Raw genomic sequence first — 16,170 nt, 5'->3', positions numbered from 1 at the left:
GGTACAATCAAACCAGCCCGACCTGGCACTGGTGCCAGCTTTCATCTGGGAACCATCCTGCGTATCATGGATTTTCAGGAGCCATCTGGCCCCTACAAGGCACAGGCCGCCAAACACAAACCATGGCCCCTTTTCCAGGAAACAAAATTCAGTTGCCAAGCTTCTGGATGGTAGATTGCAGGAGCCACTTGGCTCTATATAACCAGCCCGACTTGGCAGTGGTGTCACCTATCATCTGGAACCCATCCTGCGTATCATGGATTTTCAGGAGCCAGCTGGCCACTCCCAGCCACAGGCCCCCAAACACAAACCACGGCCCTTTTCCCTGCCAAACAAAACCGAAGGCCAGGCTTATGCATGGCAGATTGCAGGAGCCTCTTGGTACTATCAGACCAGCCTGAGGTGGCACTGGTGCCAGCTTTCATCTGGGAACCATCCTGTGTATCATGGATTTTCAGGAGCCTGCCAGCCGCTCTGAGCCACTGGTCCCCAAACAAAAACCTCGGCCCCTTTCCCTACAAAGAAAACTTACCTGCCCGGCTTATGCATGGCAGATTGCAGAAGACACTTGGTACTATCAAACCAGCCCGACTTGGCACTGGAGCCATTTTCGGTGTGGGAACCATCCTGCGTATCGTGGATTTTCTGGAGCCAGCCACCTACTCCCTGCCACTCCCCACAAAACAGAAACCACGGCCCTTTCCCTGGCAAATAAAACTCATCTGCCCCGCTCCTGGACAGCTGATTGAAGGAGCCACATGGTTCTATCAAATCAAAACGACTTGGCACTCGTGCCACCTTGGGTCTAAGAACCATCCTGCATATCGTGGATGTTGATGAGCCAGCCGGCCACTCCCAGCCACAGGCCCCCAAACACAAACCTCGGCCCCTTTCCCTGCAAACAAAACTCAATTTCCCGGCTTATGCATGGCAGATTGCAGCAGACACTTCTTGCTATCAAACCAGCCCGACTTGGCACTGGTGCCAGCTTTCATCTGGGAACCATCCTGCGTATCATGGATTGTCAGGAGCCAGCTGGCCCCTACCAGGCACAGGCCGCCAAACACAAACCACTGCCCCTTTTCCAGGAAACAAAATTCAGCTGCCCTGCTTCTGCATGGCTGGTTGAAGGAGCCACTTGGTACTATCAAATCAGCCCGACTTGGCACTGGTGCCACATTTCATCTGGGAACCATCCTGCGTATCGTGGATTTTCAGGAGCCAGCTGGTCACTCCCAGCCACAGGCCCCCAATCAAAAACCACGGCCCCTTTCCCTGCAAACAAAACTCAACTGCACGGCTTATGAATGGCAGATGGCAGGAGACATTTGGGACTATCAAACCAGCCCGAATTGGCACTGGCGCCGCTATGGGATCTGGGAACCATCCTGCGTATCATGGATTTTCAGGAGCCAGCCGGCCTCTCCCTGCCCCTCCCCACAAAACAGAAACCACGGCCCTTTCCCTGGCAAACAAAACTCTTCTGCCCCGCTTCTGGACAGCTGATTGAAGGAGCCAGATTGTTCTATCAAATCAAAAAAACATGGCACTGCTGCCACCTTTGACCTGGGAACCATCCTGCGTATCGTGGATTTTCAGGAGCCAGCTGGCCCCTTAAAGCTACAGGCCCCCAAACACAAACCACGGCCCTTTTCCCTGCCAAACAAAACTCAACTGCCCCACTTCTGGATGGCAGATTGCAGGAGTCACTTGGTACTATCAAATCAGCCCGACTTGGCACTGGTGCCACATTTCATCTGGGAACCATCCTGCGTGTCGTGCATTTTCAGGAGCCAGCCGGCCACTCCCAGCCACAGGCCCCCAAACACGAACCACGGCCTTTTTCCCTGGAAACAAAACTCAGCTGCCCCACTTCTTGACAGCTGATTCAAGGAGCCACATGGTGCTATCAAACCAGTACCACTTGGCACTGGTGCAACCTTGGGGCTGGGAACCATCCTGCATATCGTGGATGTTAATGAGCCAGCCGGCCACTCCCAGCCACAGGTCTCGAAACACAAACTGCTGTGGTGTGTTCTTAAGTTCGTTAGTTTGCTCCCCCCATTTTCTGTATTACTTCCTGCTGCTACCCTGCCAGTTATGTTGCTATGGAAATGAAACTGCTCCTCCCTTGTTTTCTCTTATAAAGTGAAAGTTGTTTCCTCCTTGGGGTCAGTCAATCACTCTTTTTCTCCTCCCAGGTTTCGAGAATTTTCTTTTCTCTGCGAGGTATGGTTGGCTGGAGCCCCGGAGCCCCTCCTATGATTTATAACAGTTGGTTACTTTAGTATATCAGTTATGTTTCGTACCTCCAAATATGTATTCCTATTGGATAGCCGGGTTTCCCTGCCTTCTTCCCCCCTTTTCCCTTAAAACCCTCTCCTGCCCCCTGTTCGGGGCCATTTGCTGGGTGGTTCCCCTCCTTGTTGGTTCTTCTGTAATAAACCGACAGTTTACCCCCAGCAAGTGGTCGCCTCCTAATTCGTCTCTCACCGCGCTGCTCCGAGCTATCCCCCAGCTCAGCCCGAGGCCAAAAGATGCCAAGGGGGGCTGTTTTCTGATGCGCAGGGGCCCTGGCCTTCGCCCCTCACCAGATAGCCGGATTCCAGGGCCGTTCACGCCCCCGCGCAGTGTGGCGGACCAACGTTGGGGCCTGAAATATTCAAAACAGACCCCTCGGACGTGGAATTTTTAGTTTCCAGTGGGCGCTGCACTACCTCGGGGGGGGCAGGCTCCGTTGTAGGAGCGGCACTCCCTGTAGGATAGGAATCGGGAACCCTCGCACCCAGAGAGGACGGTTCCGGAGACGAAAATACCCCTCCTGATTCATCGTTTGCTGCTGCCACCGGATTAGGTAAGGTCGGGCCCTGCTTTGGGGACCTTTCCGACTTTCCCCCTTGCCTTTTTAAAATTTCCCTGGGGGTGCATGCCCTGCCTTGGGGACCCACCCTTCCACCCTCTTTCCTTGAATTTTTTTTCCTTTTACTGAAACCCCAGACTTTGGGACAGTAAAAAGGGGGGGGGGGGGGGGGCAGGGGCTGGTGGAAAGTGGCTTTCTGTTGTTTTCAGGCGGGGGGTTGTACCATCAGAGGAATTTTCCCCCCTTTATAGTATTGGCAGTTCCTTTACTATAAAGGCAACTATGGGTGCTAGTTTGGGAAAATCCCAGAAGGAGGTTTATCATATTATTAAGGCTTTATTGCTTGGAGGTGGCCAGAAGGCCCCCAAGCAAGAATTAAAATTCTTAACTAAGTGGATCTTTTCTAAGTTCCCCTAAATTTCCCCAGAACTTGCAAAACAGCCACACCTTTGGACTGCCGTTTTGGCAAAATTGGAACAAGCAGTTGATTCTGGGGAGACAAAATTAGCAACTGTGGCATTTTGGGCGAACAGAGTGCTCACAACACTCTCCTCATCCGGGGAACTGAAGAAAAGCCCTACTCGTCCCTGTTCCCCCCATTCGGCTTCCCTTACCCCCCAACCCTCTCCCTCTCCCCATAGGCATGAGCCCTCTAGAGGGATTTTGAAGGCTAACAAAAAGCAGGGTTTCCATGCTGTCCCTGCTCCCTCTCGACCGGCTCAGCCTCCGCGTTCGAGGAGCCCTGGCCAAGTTCCTCCTACAACCTTACCCTATACCCCAGTTCCCCGGTTGTAACCCCTAAGTCTGTTCGTTTTAGCACCGTCCAAGATGGCGACAGAGCTTCTTCTTCTTCTACTACCCCTTTTCTCCCAAGCGGCAACCCTTTCCTTTACCCTGAACACAGCCCTTGCCCAATCCCCCCTCCCTCGTATCCTCCCCCCGTCCCGCTCGCTCCTCCGTACTCTGAGAGACCTTCAGTTCTTGGCGCCCAACCTTCAGCTCCCCCTCAAACTTCTCCCCCGGTTCAGCCTCCCATTCCCTCCTCCCCCGCTTCACTTTCACTTTCCCCTCCGCCTCCGAACGCTGCACAGGGGGAGGAGCGGGGTGGATGGCCTTGCACACTCCCTCCCCTTACGTCATCGCCAAACCCCGCCTCAACGTCCTCCACTTTCGGTTCCAACTCCCTCCCCCCCCATTCCCACGGGGTGTCTTCGGAGGGGGGGGGGGGGCAGTGCCTACGGAGGGCGGGGGGGCAGTGCCTGGCCACAAGCCACAGCTAATGCCTTTACTAGAAGCGGCCCCGGTTACCTATAACCTGGGGGGAGAGGGAACAATTCAGGCTCGGTGGGTGCCCTTAGCAGAGGCACGAATTAAAGAGCTGTGCAAGGCACAGAAAGACGACTCCCGAAGGTCAGAATACTTCCGGGGTTTGCTACATAATACCCTTTCCCAGGGAGATTTAGTTCCGGCAGATCTGAGGGCACTCTTCTCCAGCCTTATAAGGCCTATGGAATTCAGAGTCTGGGTGAGGGAATGGGGGAGGGAAATATCGGAGGTACTCCCGAGTCTTTGGGGTAATCCGGCCCTGTCCCATGATGCAGATGGTTTGATAATTTCCCTTGATCATCTTTTGGGTGAAAGGCAGTGGGCAGAAGGGGCAAAACAAGCCAGAGATTTATTCCCCTCCCAGCTGATGGAGACGGCCCGAGCAGCTGAACGAGCTTTCTTCAAGCTGGAAGTAGTTACTTCCCAATGGGAGGATGATGAGGTTTTGCAAGGAGAGCATGAACCATACATGGAATTTATGGAGCGCCTCTACAGATATGTGGAAGCACAGGCGCTCGGGGATGATGATAGGGAAATGATGCTCCAGAGAATGGCATATAGCAATGCAAACGCTGAGTGCCGCAAAGCTATAAAAACTCTCCCTTGTAGTCCTAGACCCACAGTAGAGGCCATGATAGATGTCGTGGTGCATCAGGTCTCCCTGTCATCACGGTCTAAGAGGGCTTCCGTGGCTTTTACTGAATGCCCCGTGCAGGACTGCATAGAGGGAGAAGCTGCCCCCGTTGCCGGCCCTCCAACACCTGGGGCGGGCAAGAGAACATCGGCAACCCATCCCTGTCATCTCTGTGGTAAAGTGGGACATTGGATGCCACAGTGCCCTATGCGGCAAGACTACATGGAATGGAGGCGGAAGCGGGAAAAGGAGGAGAATGAAAAGAAAAAAAACTAGGATTGGAGCGCAGTCCCTCCCTGCGCGTGGATAGAAATGTGGCGGGCTGTTTATCATCATCCGGGGAGAGAAGAAACGAGGGAGAACCGCCGCACACCTTGCCAGATTTGACGCACCTATCGGATTCGAAACACTTTACCTGTGATATTCTGCCCAAACCTGTACTTAACACCATGTCCTCTGTTTCCCCTTACAGGCTGCAGCTAACTAGGAGCATTTACCTCCCTAGCAGTAATTTGCAGCTGGTGTCTGTCGACTTGCAACACCCAGGTCGCTGGAGGAAACTGGGACGATGCAGGTGGACCGTTGTCGGAGACACAAAGCACGCACCGCGAGACATCCACATAGTCCCTGGTCTGGTAACTACCGACCGGGACCACTTCGCGGTAGGGCTGTATTGTGTCCGACCCCCGCTTTTCCTCCCTAAGGGACAGGTCATTGCTCAGGCTATTCCTGTGCCAGATAAAAACCATTGCTCGAGCCCGACGGAGAAGGACTCGCCTCCGACCGTGGCCTGGACACAGTTGGTAGGGAGGGAGAAGCCCCGCCTGACATGTCAACTTTCATTGGGCGGGGACAAGAAATTAGTGAGGGGTCTTTTGGACACGGGTGCAGATGTGACGATCATTCCCTCCCGGGAATGGCCGTCGCATTGGGGCCTGCAAAGCGCAGCGGGCACGATTTCTGGTGTTGGGGGCCTCCAATTGGCAAACCAATCAAAGAGCATTGTGCAAATTAAGGGGCCCGACGGGCAATTGGCCTCTATACGCCCGTTCGTTCTAGATTATACAGAGCCCCTCTGGGGAAGGGACCTTTTAGCCCAGTGGGGGGCCAAAATCGATCTCCCGACAGCTCCCCAGGTTTTTCGGGTGGTGGCCACTGAGGAGTGCCGGACCTGGAAACTGAATTGGCTTTCAGATAAACCAGTACAGGTCAAGCAGTGGTCACTTAACAAGCAAAAACTAAAGGCACTCAACGAGCTCGTTCAGGAGCAGTTGTTGAAAGGCCACCTGGAAGAGACCATGTCACCCTGGAACTCCCCAGTGTTTGTCATCAAAAAGCCTAATAAGGATAAGTGGCGGCTCCTGACCGACCTTCGCCGAATTAATAGATTAATAATTGACATAGGTTCCCTTCAACCAGGGATGCCCTCCCCAGCAATGCTCCCCCGAGATTGGGAATTAGCTGTGATTGATATAAAAGATTGCTTTTTCCAAATTCCCCTTCACCCAGAGGACCCCCCGTGATTTGCATTCACAGTTCCGTCCATCAACTGTGAGTCCCCAGCCAAGCGCTATCATTGGCGGGTGCTTCCGCAGGGCCTCAAGGTCAGCCCTGTGATCTGCCAGTGGTATGTCGCTTCGCTGCTGTCACCCATTCGTACAGCCCTCGGGGATGCCGTCATTGTCCATCATTATATGGACGACATCCTTGTGTGTGCGCCCGACCACAGTCTGCTTGCCCATGCGCTTGACCTGACAACCAATGCGTTGGCTGCCGCAGGGTTCGAGCTCCAGCAGGACAAAATTCAGCGGGTGCCACCTTGGAAATACCTGGGCCTCGAAATTACAAAGCGGACAATTGTGCCGCAAAAATTGACAATTCGGACAAAGGTCCAGACCCTAGCAGATGCCCATCAACTGTGTGGATCTTTAAATTGGGTGAGACCCTGGTTGGGCATTTCAACCGAAGATTTAGCCCCTCTTTTCGATTTGTTGAAAGGAGGAGAGGAGCTTAGTTCTCCTAGGACTCTTACCCCAGAGGCACAGGTAGCTCTGGAGAAAATACAAAAGGATATTTCGGCCAGGCAGGCCCACCGATACCATCCGGGCCTGCCTTTCAAATTTATTATACTGGGAAAATTGCCACACCTTCATGGCATAATACATCAATGGGATGTTAGTCTGAAGGACCAAGGATTAGGAGACAAGCTCTTAATTATAGAGTGGGTCTTTCTGAGCCACCGTAGGTCCAAAAGAATGACACGGCCACAGGAGTTGATAGCAGAACTGATTCTCAGAGCAAGATCGAGGATCAGAGAGCTTGCAGGCTGTGATTTCTCATGCATACAGATCCCAATTAAATTGGAATCGGGCCGATTTAAACTAAAAATCTTTGAAGAACTGCTGCAAACTAATGAATACCTTCAGTTTGCACTCGACAGCTACACTGGGCGCATCACAGTAAATCGGCCGTCCCACAAATTATTCAATTCGGGGTTTAAATTCTCGTTGAAAAAGGTTCAGAGCAAGAAGCCACTGGATGCTGTGACAGTTTTTACTGACGCGTCTGGAGCATCCCACAGGTCAGTGATGACTTGGAAGGATCCTCAGACTCAGCAGTGGGAGTCCGATGTTGCTGTTGTAGAGGGCTCTCCACAAGTTGCTGAGTTGGATGCAGTCGTCAGGGCATTTCAGAAATTCCCTGGACCTTTCAATTTGGTCACAGATTCTGAGTATGTCGCAGGTGTAGTGTCTCGAGCTGAGTCAGCTGTTCTTCAAGAGATCACTAATAAGAGATTATTTGAATTGCTGAATAGGCTCGTCGAGTTAGTCTCTAACTGCGAGCATCCATTCTATGTCATGCATGTGAGATCACACACAGATCTACCTGGGTTCATTGCGGAGGGAAACCGTCGCGCCGATTCTTTAGCGGCGGCTGCTGTTTCGCAGGCCCCCCTCCCAGATGTGTTTAGTCAGGCTAAAATCAGCCACCAACTGTTCCATCAAAATGCCCCTGGCCTGGTTCGTCAGTTCAATCTGACGCAGGAGCAGGCCAAGGCAATAGTGGCCACATGTCCCCAATGCCAGCAAGATCAAATGCCTACCATAGCCTCAGGAGCTAATCCCCGAGGTTTGGCAAGCTGCGAGTTGTGGCAGATGGATGTAACGCACATTCCATTTTTTGGCCGATTGTGTTACGTCCACGTCTCAGTGGATACTTTCTCCGGAGCGATCTATGCTTCTGCCCACACAGGTGAAAGGGCAGCGGATGTTCAGAGGCATCTGCTCCAGGCATTCGCTGTCTTGGGCATCCCTAAGACCTTAAAAACAGACAACGGCCCTGCATATGTTTCCAAGGAGCTGCAAAGCTTTCTGCAGCAATGGGGAATAGTGCATAAAACCGGCATCCCCTATTCCCCGACAGGCCAAGCCATGGTGGAAAGAGCTCACCAGAGCCTTAAGAAGGTCCTATCCCGGCAACTACCGACGATGAAGGCAGAGACCCCCCAAGTCCGGCTATCAAGGGCATTGTATACACTCAACTTCCTGAATTGCTCTTTTGACAGCCAAAACCCTCCGATAGTCCGACATTTCGGCAGTCACCAGCAGCTGCAGCCTAAAACCAGGCCACCGGTTCTTGTAAAAAATCCGGAGACCTGGCAGACGGAGGGCCCCTTTGACCTGGTAACTTGGGGGAGGGGATATGCCTGCGTGTCCACTCCCTCGGGTCCCAAGTGGGTACCATCTAAGTGGGTCAGGCCCTTCGTCCTGAAGCAGGGGATCAAGAAGGAGGCAGTACCACAGGTCCGGCAAGCATGTTGGCGTCGGCGGAAGAAACTATCCCATCAATCCTCCTCATTCTCTCCAGATCTCACTCCAGTTACTGAAGAACCCTCTCCCCCAGCTTCTCCTCCATCCCTTGATCTTTTATACCACCTTTCCTCCTTTTTCCCCCCGGCTCCAACCATTACCCATCATGAGTTTTACTTAAATTGGTTGTTTGGGGTGGAACCATATCTGTGAATCCTGCATACTTTTACGGCTCTCCTTTCATTTCAGTTTTATCTCCCCGAATGGTCTTCGAATTGACTACGCTGGCTCTCAATCCTTGTTTGTTGTTGACCGTACTGATGACCTGCGGATTCCTTCTGCCACCTGCGGAGCCGTGGGTCATCCCCCAGCCAAAAATCAACGTCTGGCGTGCCTTGGCCCAATCATTAGGACAGGACAGTATATGCCTCGACACCGGCGCAGCAGAGGACCCGATGTCGTCTTGCCTTGTGGGGATCCCTTTCTCCCCAGGCGAGTTCCCCCTTGCCTTCCAGTCTGCCCTTTCCCCCGTTTTGGCCCAGAGCCTAACTTTCCTCCCCGGTTTTGAACCCAGTAATGCCTGGAGAAGCGGAGTAGCTAGGCTCAGTCCTGCGCCCTCCGAGCCCACAGAACTGCATCTACTCGGTTCCGCCAACTCCTCAATTTTTTTTCAGTTTGAATATAGTTATGCCCCCATATATAAGGGCAGTGAGGTGGTCCGGCAGACAAAGAAACAATATCAAGCGAGCCAGTGGTGCCGCGCTGTTCTAAAAATCATGGGCCCCACCTCTACCAAGCGGACCCCTTACGCCCTTCCCAGGGGGGTGTTCTTGATTTGTGGCGATCGAGCGTGGGTAGGCATCCCCTCTGGTCTGATCGGAGGGCCGTGCACATTTGGCTGGCTGACGCTGTTTACCCCCAACATCACCCAAATTATCAATTGGAAAAGGAATAACATCACATCCGAATTGGCCAGATCTAAAAGAGATCTTAAAGATCTCACTGAAGATTGTGATGATAAAGTTACCCATTGGTCTCATTCTAAATCCGTCGCCTTTACCATTTTATTGCCATGGTTATCGGTGGCGAAATCTCTGGGTGAATTGGGCCGCCTGGAGTGTTGGGTGGTTAAACAAGCCAATTATACTTCAGCCGCGTTATACGACCTCCTTAAGGACGAGGAAATTACAAGGAAGGCAACGCTCCAAAACAGAGCAGCAATAGATTTTCTACTACTGCTCCATCACCATCACTGTGAGGAGTTTGAGGGCCTCTGCTGTCTGAACCTGTCCTCTCGGGCCGAGGACGCCAGACACTCCATCAAAAAACTCCAAGACCTCGTCCATCAGGTCAGGCAAGAGACATCAGACTGGCTGGGGGACATATTCAAGGGTTGGGGCCTTAGCGGGTGGGCCAGTTCGGTGTTAAAATCAGTTTGTAAAGTGGTTTTGAGCTTGATTGTATTTTGCATTTTGATCGTACTGATCCGTAGTTTGATCAAAGGACTAACAGCTAAAGCCACCTCAACGACTGTCAATCATGCCGCACTTCCTCTGGAGGAACATTTCGAGCTGAAGGACCTCTCCTCAGAAGCCGGAGGAGATTCAGATGAAGAGGGATCCACAGAGCTGCCTCAAGAACGTAAGTGGGCTAGCGAACTCCAGCTCGAAGAAAGCGAAGATTGGCAGGACAAGATGCAGACACCTTCCTTTTGAGTTGCATAGAAAATTTTAATTTTATTTGATAAGAAACAGGGAGATGCTGTGGTGTGTTCTTAAGTTCGTTAGTTTGCTCCCCCCATTTTCTGTATTACTTCCTGCTGCTACCCTGCCAGTTATGTTGCTATGGAAATGAAACTGCTCCTCCCTTGTTTTCTCTTATAAAGTGAAAGTTGTTTCCTCCTTGGGGTCAGTCAATCACTCTTTTTCTCCTCCCAGGTTTCGAGAATTTTCTTTTCTCTGCGAGGTATGGTTGGCTGGAGCCCCGGAGCCCCTCCTATGATTTATAACAGTTGGTTACTTTAGTATATCAGTTATGTTTCGTACCTCCAAATATGTATTCCTATTGGATAGCCGGGTTTCCCTGCCTTCTTCCCCCCTTTTCCCTTAAAACCCTCTCCTGCCCCCTGTTCGGGGCCATTTGCTGGGTGGTTCCCCTCCTTGTTGGTTCTTCTGTAATAAACCGACAGTTTACCCCCAGCAAGTGGTCGCCTCCTAATTCGTCTCTCACCGCGCTGCTCCGAGCTATCCCCCAGCTCAGCCCGAGGCCAAAAGACGCCGAAAGGGGGCTGTTTTCTGATGCGCAGGGGCCCTGGCCTTCGCCCCTCACCAGATACCCGGATTCCAGGGCCGTTCACGCCCCTGCGCAACAAACCGCGGCCCTTTTCGCTAGCAAACAAAACTCATCTCCCCGGCTTACGCGGGGCAGATTGCAGGAGGGTCTTTGTACTATCAAACCAGCCCGACTTAGCACTGGTGCCACCTTTCATCTGGGAGCCATCCTGCGTACCGTGGATTTTCAGGATCCAGCCAACCACTCCCAGCCACAGGACCCCAAACACAAACCACGGACCTTTTCCCTGGCAAAAAAAATTCAGCCGCCCCGCTTCTGGATGGCAGATTTCAGGAGTCACGTGGTACTATAAAACCAGCACGACTTGGCACTGGTGCCACCTTTCATTTAGAAACCATCCTGCGTATCGTGGATTTTCAGGAACCAGCTGGCCCGTACCAGCCACAGGCCCCCAAACACAAACCACGGCCCTTTTCCCTGGAAACAAAACTCAGCTGCCTTCCTTCTGGACGGCTGGTTGAAGGAGACACTTGGGACTATCAAACCAGCCCGAATTGGCACTGGTGCCACATTTCATCTGGGAACCATCCTGCGTATCGTGGATTTTCAGGAGCAAGCCGGCCACTCCCAGCCACAGGAGCCTAACAAAAAACGACGGCCCTTTTCCCAGGAATCAAAACTCAGCTGCCCCACTTCTGGATGGCAGATAGCAGGAGTCACTTGTTACTATCAAATCAGCCCGACTTGGCACTGGTGCCACCGTTCATCTGGGAACCATACTGTATATCGTGTATGTTCAGGAGCCAGCTGGCCACTCCCAGCCACAGGCCCCCAAACACAAACCTCGGCCCCTTTCCCTGCAAACAAAACTTACCTGCCCGGCTTATGCATGGTAGATTGCAGGGGCCTCTTGGTACTATCAAACCAGCCTGACGTGGCTCTGGTGCCAGCTTTCATCTGGGAACCATGCTGCGTATCATGGATTTTCAGGAGCCGGCCATCCACTTCGAGCCCCAGGCCCCCAAACACAAACCACGGTCCTTTTCCCTGGAAAACAAAACTCACCTGCCCCGCTTCTGGATGGCAGATTGCAGGAGTCACGATGTGCAATCAAAGCAGCCCGACTTGGCACTGAGGCGACATTCTGACCGGGAACAATCCTGTGTATGGTGGAGTTTCAGGAGCCAGTTGGCCCCTCCCAGCCACAGGCCCCCAAACACAAACCACGGACCCTTACCACGGCAAACAAAACTCACCTGCTCCGCTTCGGGATGGCACATTGCAGGAGCCACTCGGCGGTATCAATTCAGCTCGACTTGGCACTGGTGCCACTTTCCGTGTGGGAACCATCCTGAGTATCGTGGACTTTCAGGAGACAGCCGGCCACTCCCAGCCACAGGCCCCCAAACACAAACCACAGCCCTTTTCCCTGGCAAACAAAACTCACCTGCCCCGCTTTTGGATGGCAGATTGCAGGAAACACTCGGAATTATCAAACCAGTGAGACTGTGCAGAGGTAGCACCTTGGGTCTGGGAAGCATCCTGCATGTCGTGGATTATCAGGAGACAGCGGGCCACTCCCAGCCACAGGCCCCCAACACCAAGCCACGACCCTTTTCCCTGGAAAACAAAACTCACCTGCGCCGCTTCAGGATGGCACATTGCAAGAGCCACTGAGTAGTATCAAACCATCCCGACTTGGCACCGGTGCAACTTTCGGTGTCGGAACAATCCTCCGTATCGTGCATTTTCGGGAGACAGCCGGCCAGTCCCAGCCACTGGCCCCCAAACACCAGCCACGGCCCTGTACCCTGGCAAACAATATTCACCTGCCCCGCTTCTGGATGGCACATTGCAGGAGCCACGAGGTGCAATCAAACCAACCCCACTTGGCACTGGTGTTTCCTTGGTCTGGGAACCATCCTGCGTGTCAGGAGCCAGCCGGCAACTCCCAGCCTCAGGCCCCCAAATACAAACCACGGCCCTTTTCCCTGGCAAACAAAATTCACCTGGCCCGCTTCTTCATGCCACAATGCAGGAGCCATTCGACGCTATCAAAAGAGCCCGACTTGGCACTGGGGCCACCTTGGGCGTAGGAACCATCCTGCGTGTCGTTCACTTTCAGTAGCCAGACGGCCACTCCCAGCCAGAGGCCCCCAAACACAAACCACGGCCCTCTTTCCTGGCAAACAAATGTCACCTGCCCGGCTTCCTCGTGGCACAATGCAAGAGCCACTCGGCGCAATCAAACCAGCCCGACTTGGCAGTGCTGCCACCTTGGGTGTAGGAACCACCCTGTGCTACGTGCAGTTTCAGGAGCCTGCCAGGCACTCCAAGCCACAGGCCCCCAAACAAAAACCACGGCCCTTTTCCCTGGCAAACAAAACTCACCTGCCCTGCTTCTAGATGGCAGATGGCACGAGACACTCGGCACTATCAAACCAGTCCAACTGCGTAGTGGTTCCACTTTGGGCCTGGGAGCCATCCTGCTTGTCATGGATTTCCAGGAGGCCGCCGGCCACTCCCGGCAACAGGCCCCCAAACAGAAACCACGGCTCTTTTCCCTGGCAAACAAATCTCACCTGCCCCGCTTCTGGAGGGCAGATTGCAGGAGCCACGTGGCACTACCAAAACAGCCCGACTTGGCACTGGAGCCACTTTCGGTGTGGGAACAATCCTGCGTATCGTGCATTTTCAGGAGCCAGCTGTCCGCTCCCAGCCATAGGCCCCGAAACACAAACCACGGCCCTTTTCCCTGGCAAACAAAACTCACCTGCACCGCTTCTGGATGGCACATTGCAGGAGCCACGAGGTGCAATCAAACCAACCCCACTTGGCACTGGTGTCACCTTGGGTCTGGGAATAATCCTGCGTGTCGTGCACTTTCAGGAGCCAGCCGGCAACTCCAAGCCACAGGCCCCCAAATACAAACCACAGCCGTTTTCCCTGGCAAACAAAATTCCCCTTGCCCGCTTCTTAATGGCACAATGCAGGAGACACTCGGCGCTATCAAAACAGCCCGACTTGGCACTGGTGCCACCTTGGGTGTAGGAACCATTCTGTGTATCGTGCATTTTCTGGAGCCAGCCGACCACTCCCAGCCACAGGCTCCCAAACACAAACCACGGCCCTTTGCCCTGGCAAACAAAATTCACCTGCCCTGCTTCTTCATGGCACAATGCAGGAGCCATTCGGCGCTATCAAAACAGCCCGACTTGGCACTGGGGCCATCTTGGGTTTGGGAACCATCCTGCGTGTTGTGCATTTTCAGTAGCCAGCCGGCCACTCCCAGCCACAGGCCCCCAAACACAAACCACAGCCCTTTTCCCTGGCAAACAAAACTCACCTTCCCGGCTTCTGGGTGGAACATTGCAGGAGCCACTTTGTAGAATCAAACCAGCCCGACTTGGCACTGGTGCCACTTTCCCTGTAGGAACCATTCTGCGTATCGTGCATTTTCAGGAGCCAGCCGGCCACTCCCAGCCACAGGCCCCCAAACACAAACCACGGCCTTTTTACCTGGCAAACAAAACTCACCTGACCCGCTTCTTCATGGCAGATTGGAGTAGCCACTTGGAACTATGAAACTAGCCTGACTTGGCACTGGTGTCGCCTTGGGTCTGGTAACCAACCTGCATGTCGTGCAGTTTCAGGAGACTGCCAGCCACTCCCAGCCACAGGCCCCCAAACACAAACCACGGCCGTTTGCCCTGGCAAACAAAACTCACCTGCCCTGCTTCTAGATGGCAGATTGCACGAGACACTCGGCACTATCAAACCAGTCCAACAGCGCAGTGGTTCCACTTTGGGTCTGGGAGGCATCCTGCTTGTCATGGATTTTCAGGAGCCCGCCGGCCACTCCCAGCCACAGGCCCCCAAACAGAATTCACGGCCCTTTTCCCTGGCAAACTAAACTCACCTGCCCCGCTTCTGGAGGGCAGATTGCAGGAGCCACGTGGCACTAGCAAAACAGCCCGACATGGCACTGGAGCCACTTTCGGTGTGGGAACCATCCAGCGTGTTGTGCACTTTCAGGAGCCATCCGGCAAATCCAAGCCACAGGCCCCCAAAAACAAACCATGGCCCTTTGCCCTGGCAAACAAAATTCACCTGCCGTGCTTCTTCATGGCACAATGCAGGAGACATTCGGCGCTATCAAAACAGCCCAACTTGGCACTGGGGCCACCTTGGGTCTAGGAACCATCCTGCGTGTCGTGCATTTTCAGGAGCCAGCGGGCCACTCCCAGCCACAGGCCCCCAAAGACAAACCACGGCTCTTTTCCCTGGAAAACAAAACTCAACTTCCCCGCTTCTGGATGGCACATTGCAGGAGCCACGAGGTGCAATCAAACCAACCCCACTTGGCACTGGTGTCACCTTTCATCTGGGAACCATCCTGCGTGTCGTGCACTTTCAGGAGCCAGCCGGCCACTCCCAGCCACAGGCCCCCAAACACAAACCACGGCCCTTTTCCCTGGCAAACAAAACTCACCTGCCCTGCTTCTAGATGGCAGATTGCACGACACACTCGGCACTATCAAACCAGTCCAACTGCGCAGTGGTTCCACTTTCGGTCTGGGAGCCATCCTGCTTGTCGTGGATTTTCAGGAGCCTGCCGGCCACTCCCGGTCACAGGCCCCCAAAGAGAAATCACGGCCCTTTTCCCTGGCAAACAAAACTCACCTGCCCCGCTTCTGGAGTGCAGATTGCAGGGGCCACTGAGTAGTATCAAACCAGCCTGACTTGGCACTGGTGCCTCCTTGGGTCTGGGAGCCATCCCTCGTGTCGTGCATTTTCAGGAGCCAGCCGGCCACTGCAAGCCACAGGCCCCCAAACACAAACCACGGCCCTTTGCCCTGGCAAACAAAATTCACCTGCCCTGCTTCTTCATGGCACAATGCAGGAGCCATTCGGCGCTATCAAAACAGCCCGACTTGGCACTGGGGCCATCTTGGGTTTGGGAACCATCCTGCGTGTTGTGCATTTTCAGTAGCCAGCCGGCCACTCCCAGCCACAGGCCCCCAAACACAAACCACAGCCCTTTTCCCTGGCAAACAAAACTCACCTTCCCGGCTTCTGGGTGGAACATTGCAGGAGCCACTTTGTAGCATCAAACCAGCCCGACTTGGCACTGGTGCCACTTTCCCTGTAGGAACCATTCTGTGTATCGTGCATTTTCAGGAGCCAGCCGGCCACTCCCAGCCACAGGCCCCCAAACACAAACCACGGCCTTTTTACCTGGCAAACAA

The sequence above is a fragment of the Zonotrichia albicollis genome, chromosome 3, assembly GCF_047830755.1.
Source record: "Zonotrichia albicollis isolate bZonAlb1 chromosome 3, bZonAlb1.hap1, whole genome shotgun sequence".
Classification (NCBI taxonomy): Eukaryota; Metazoa; Chordata; class Aves; order Passeriformes; family Passerellidae; genus Zonotrichia; species Zonotrichia albicollis.
Note: the sequence above shows the minus strand (reverse complement) of the source record.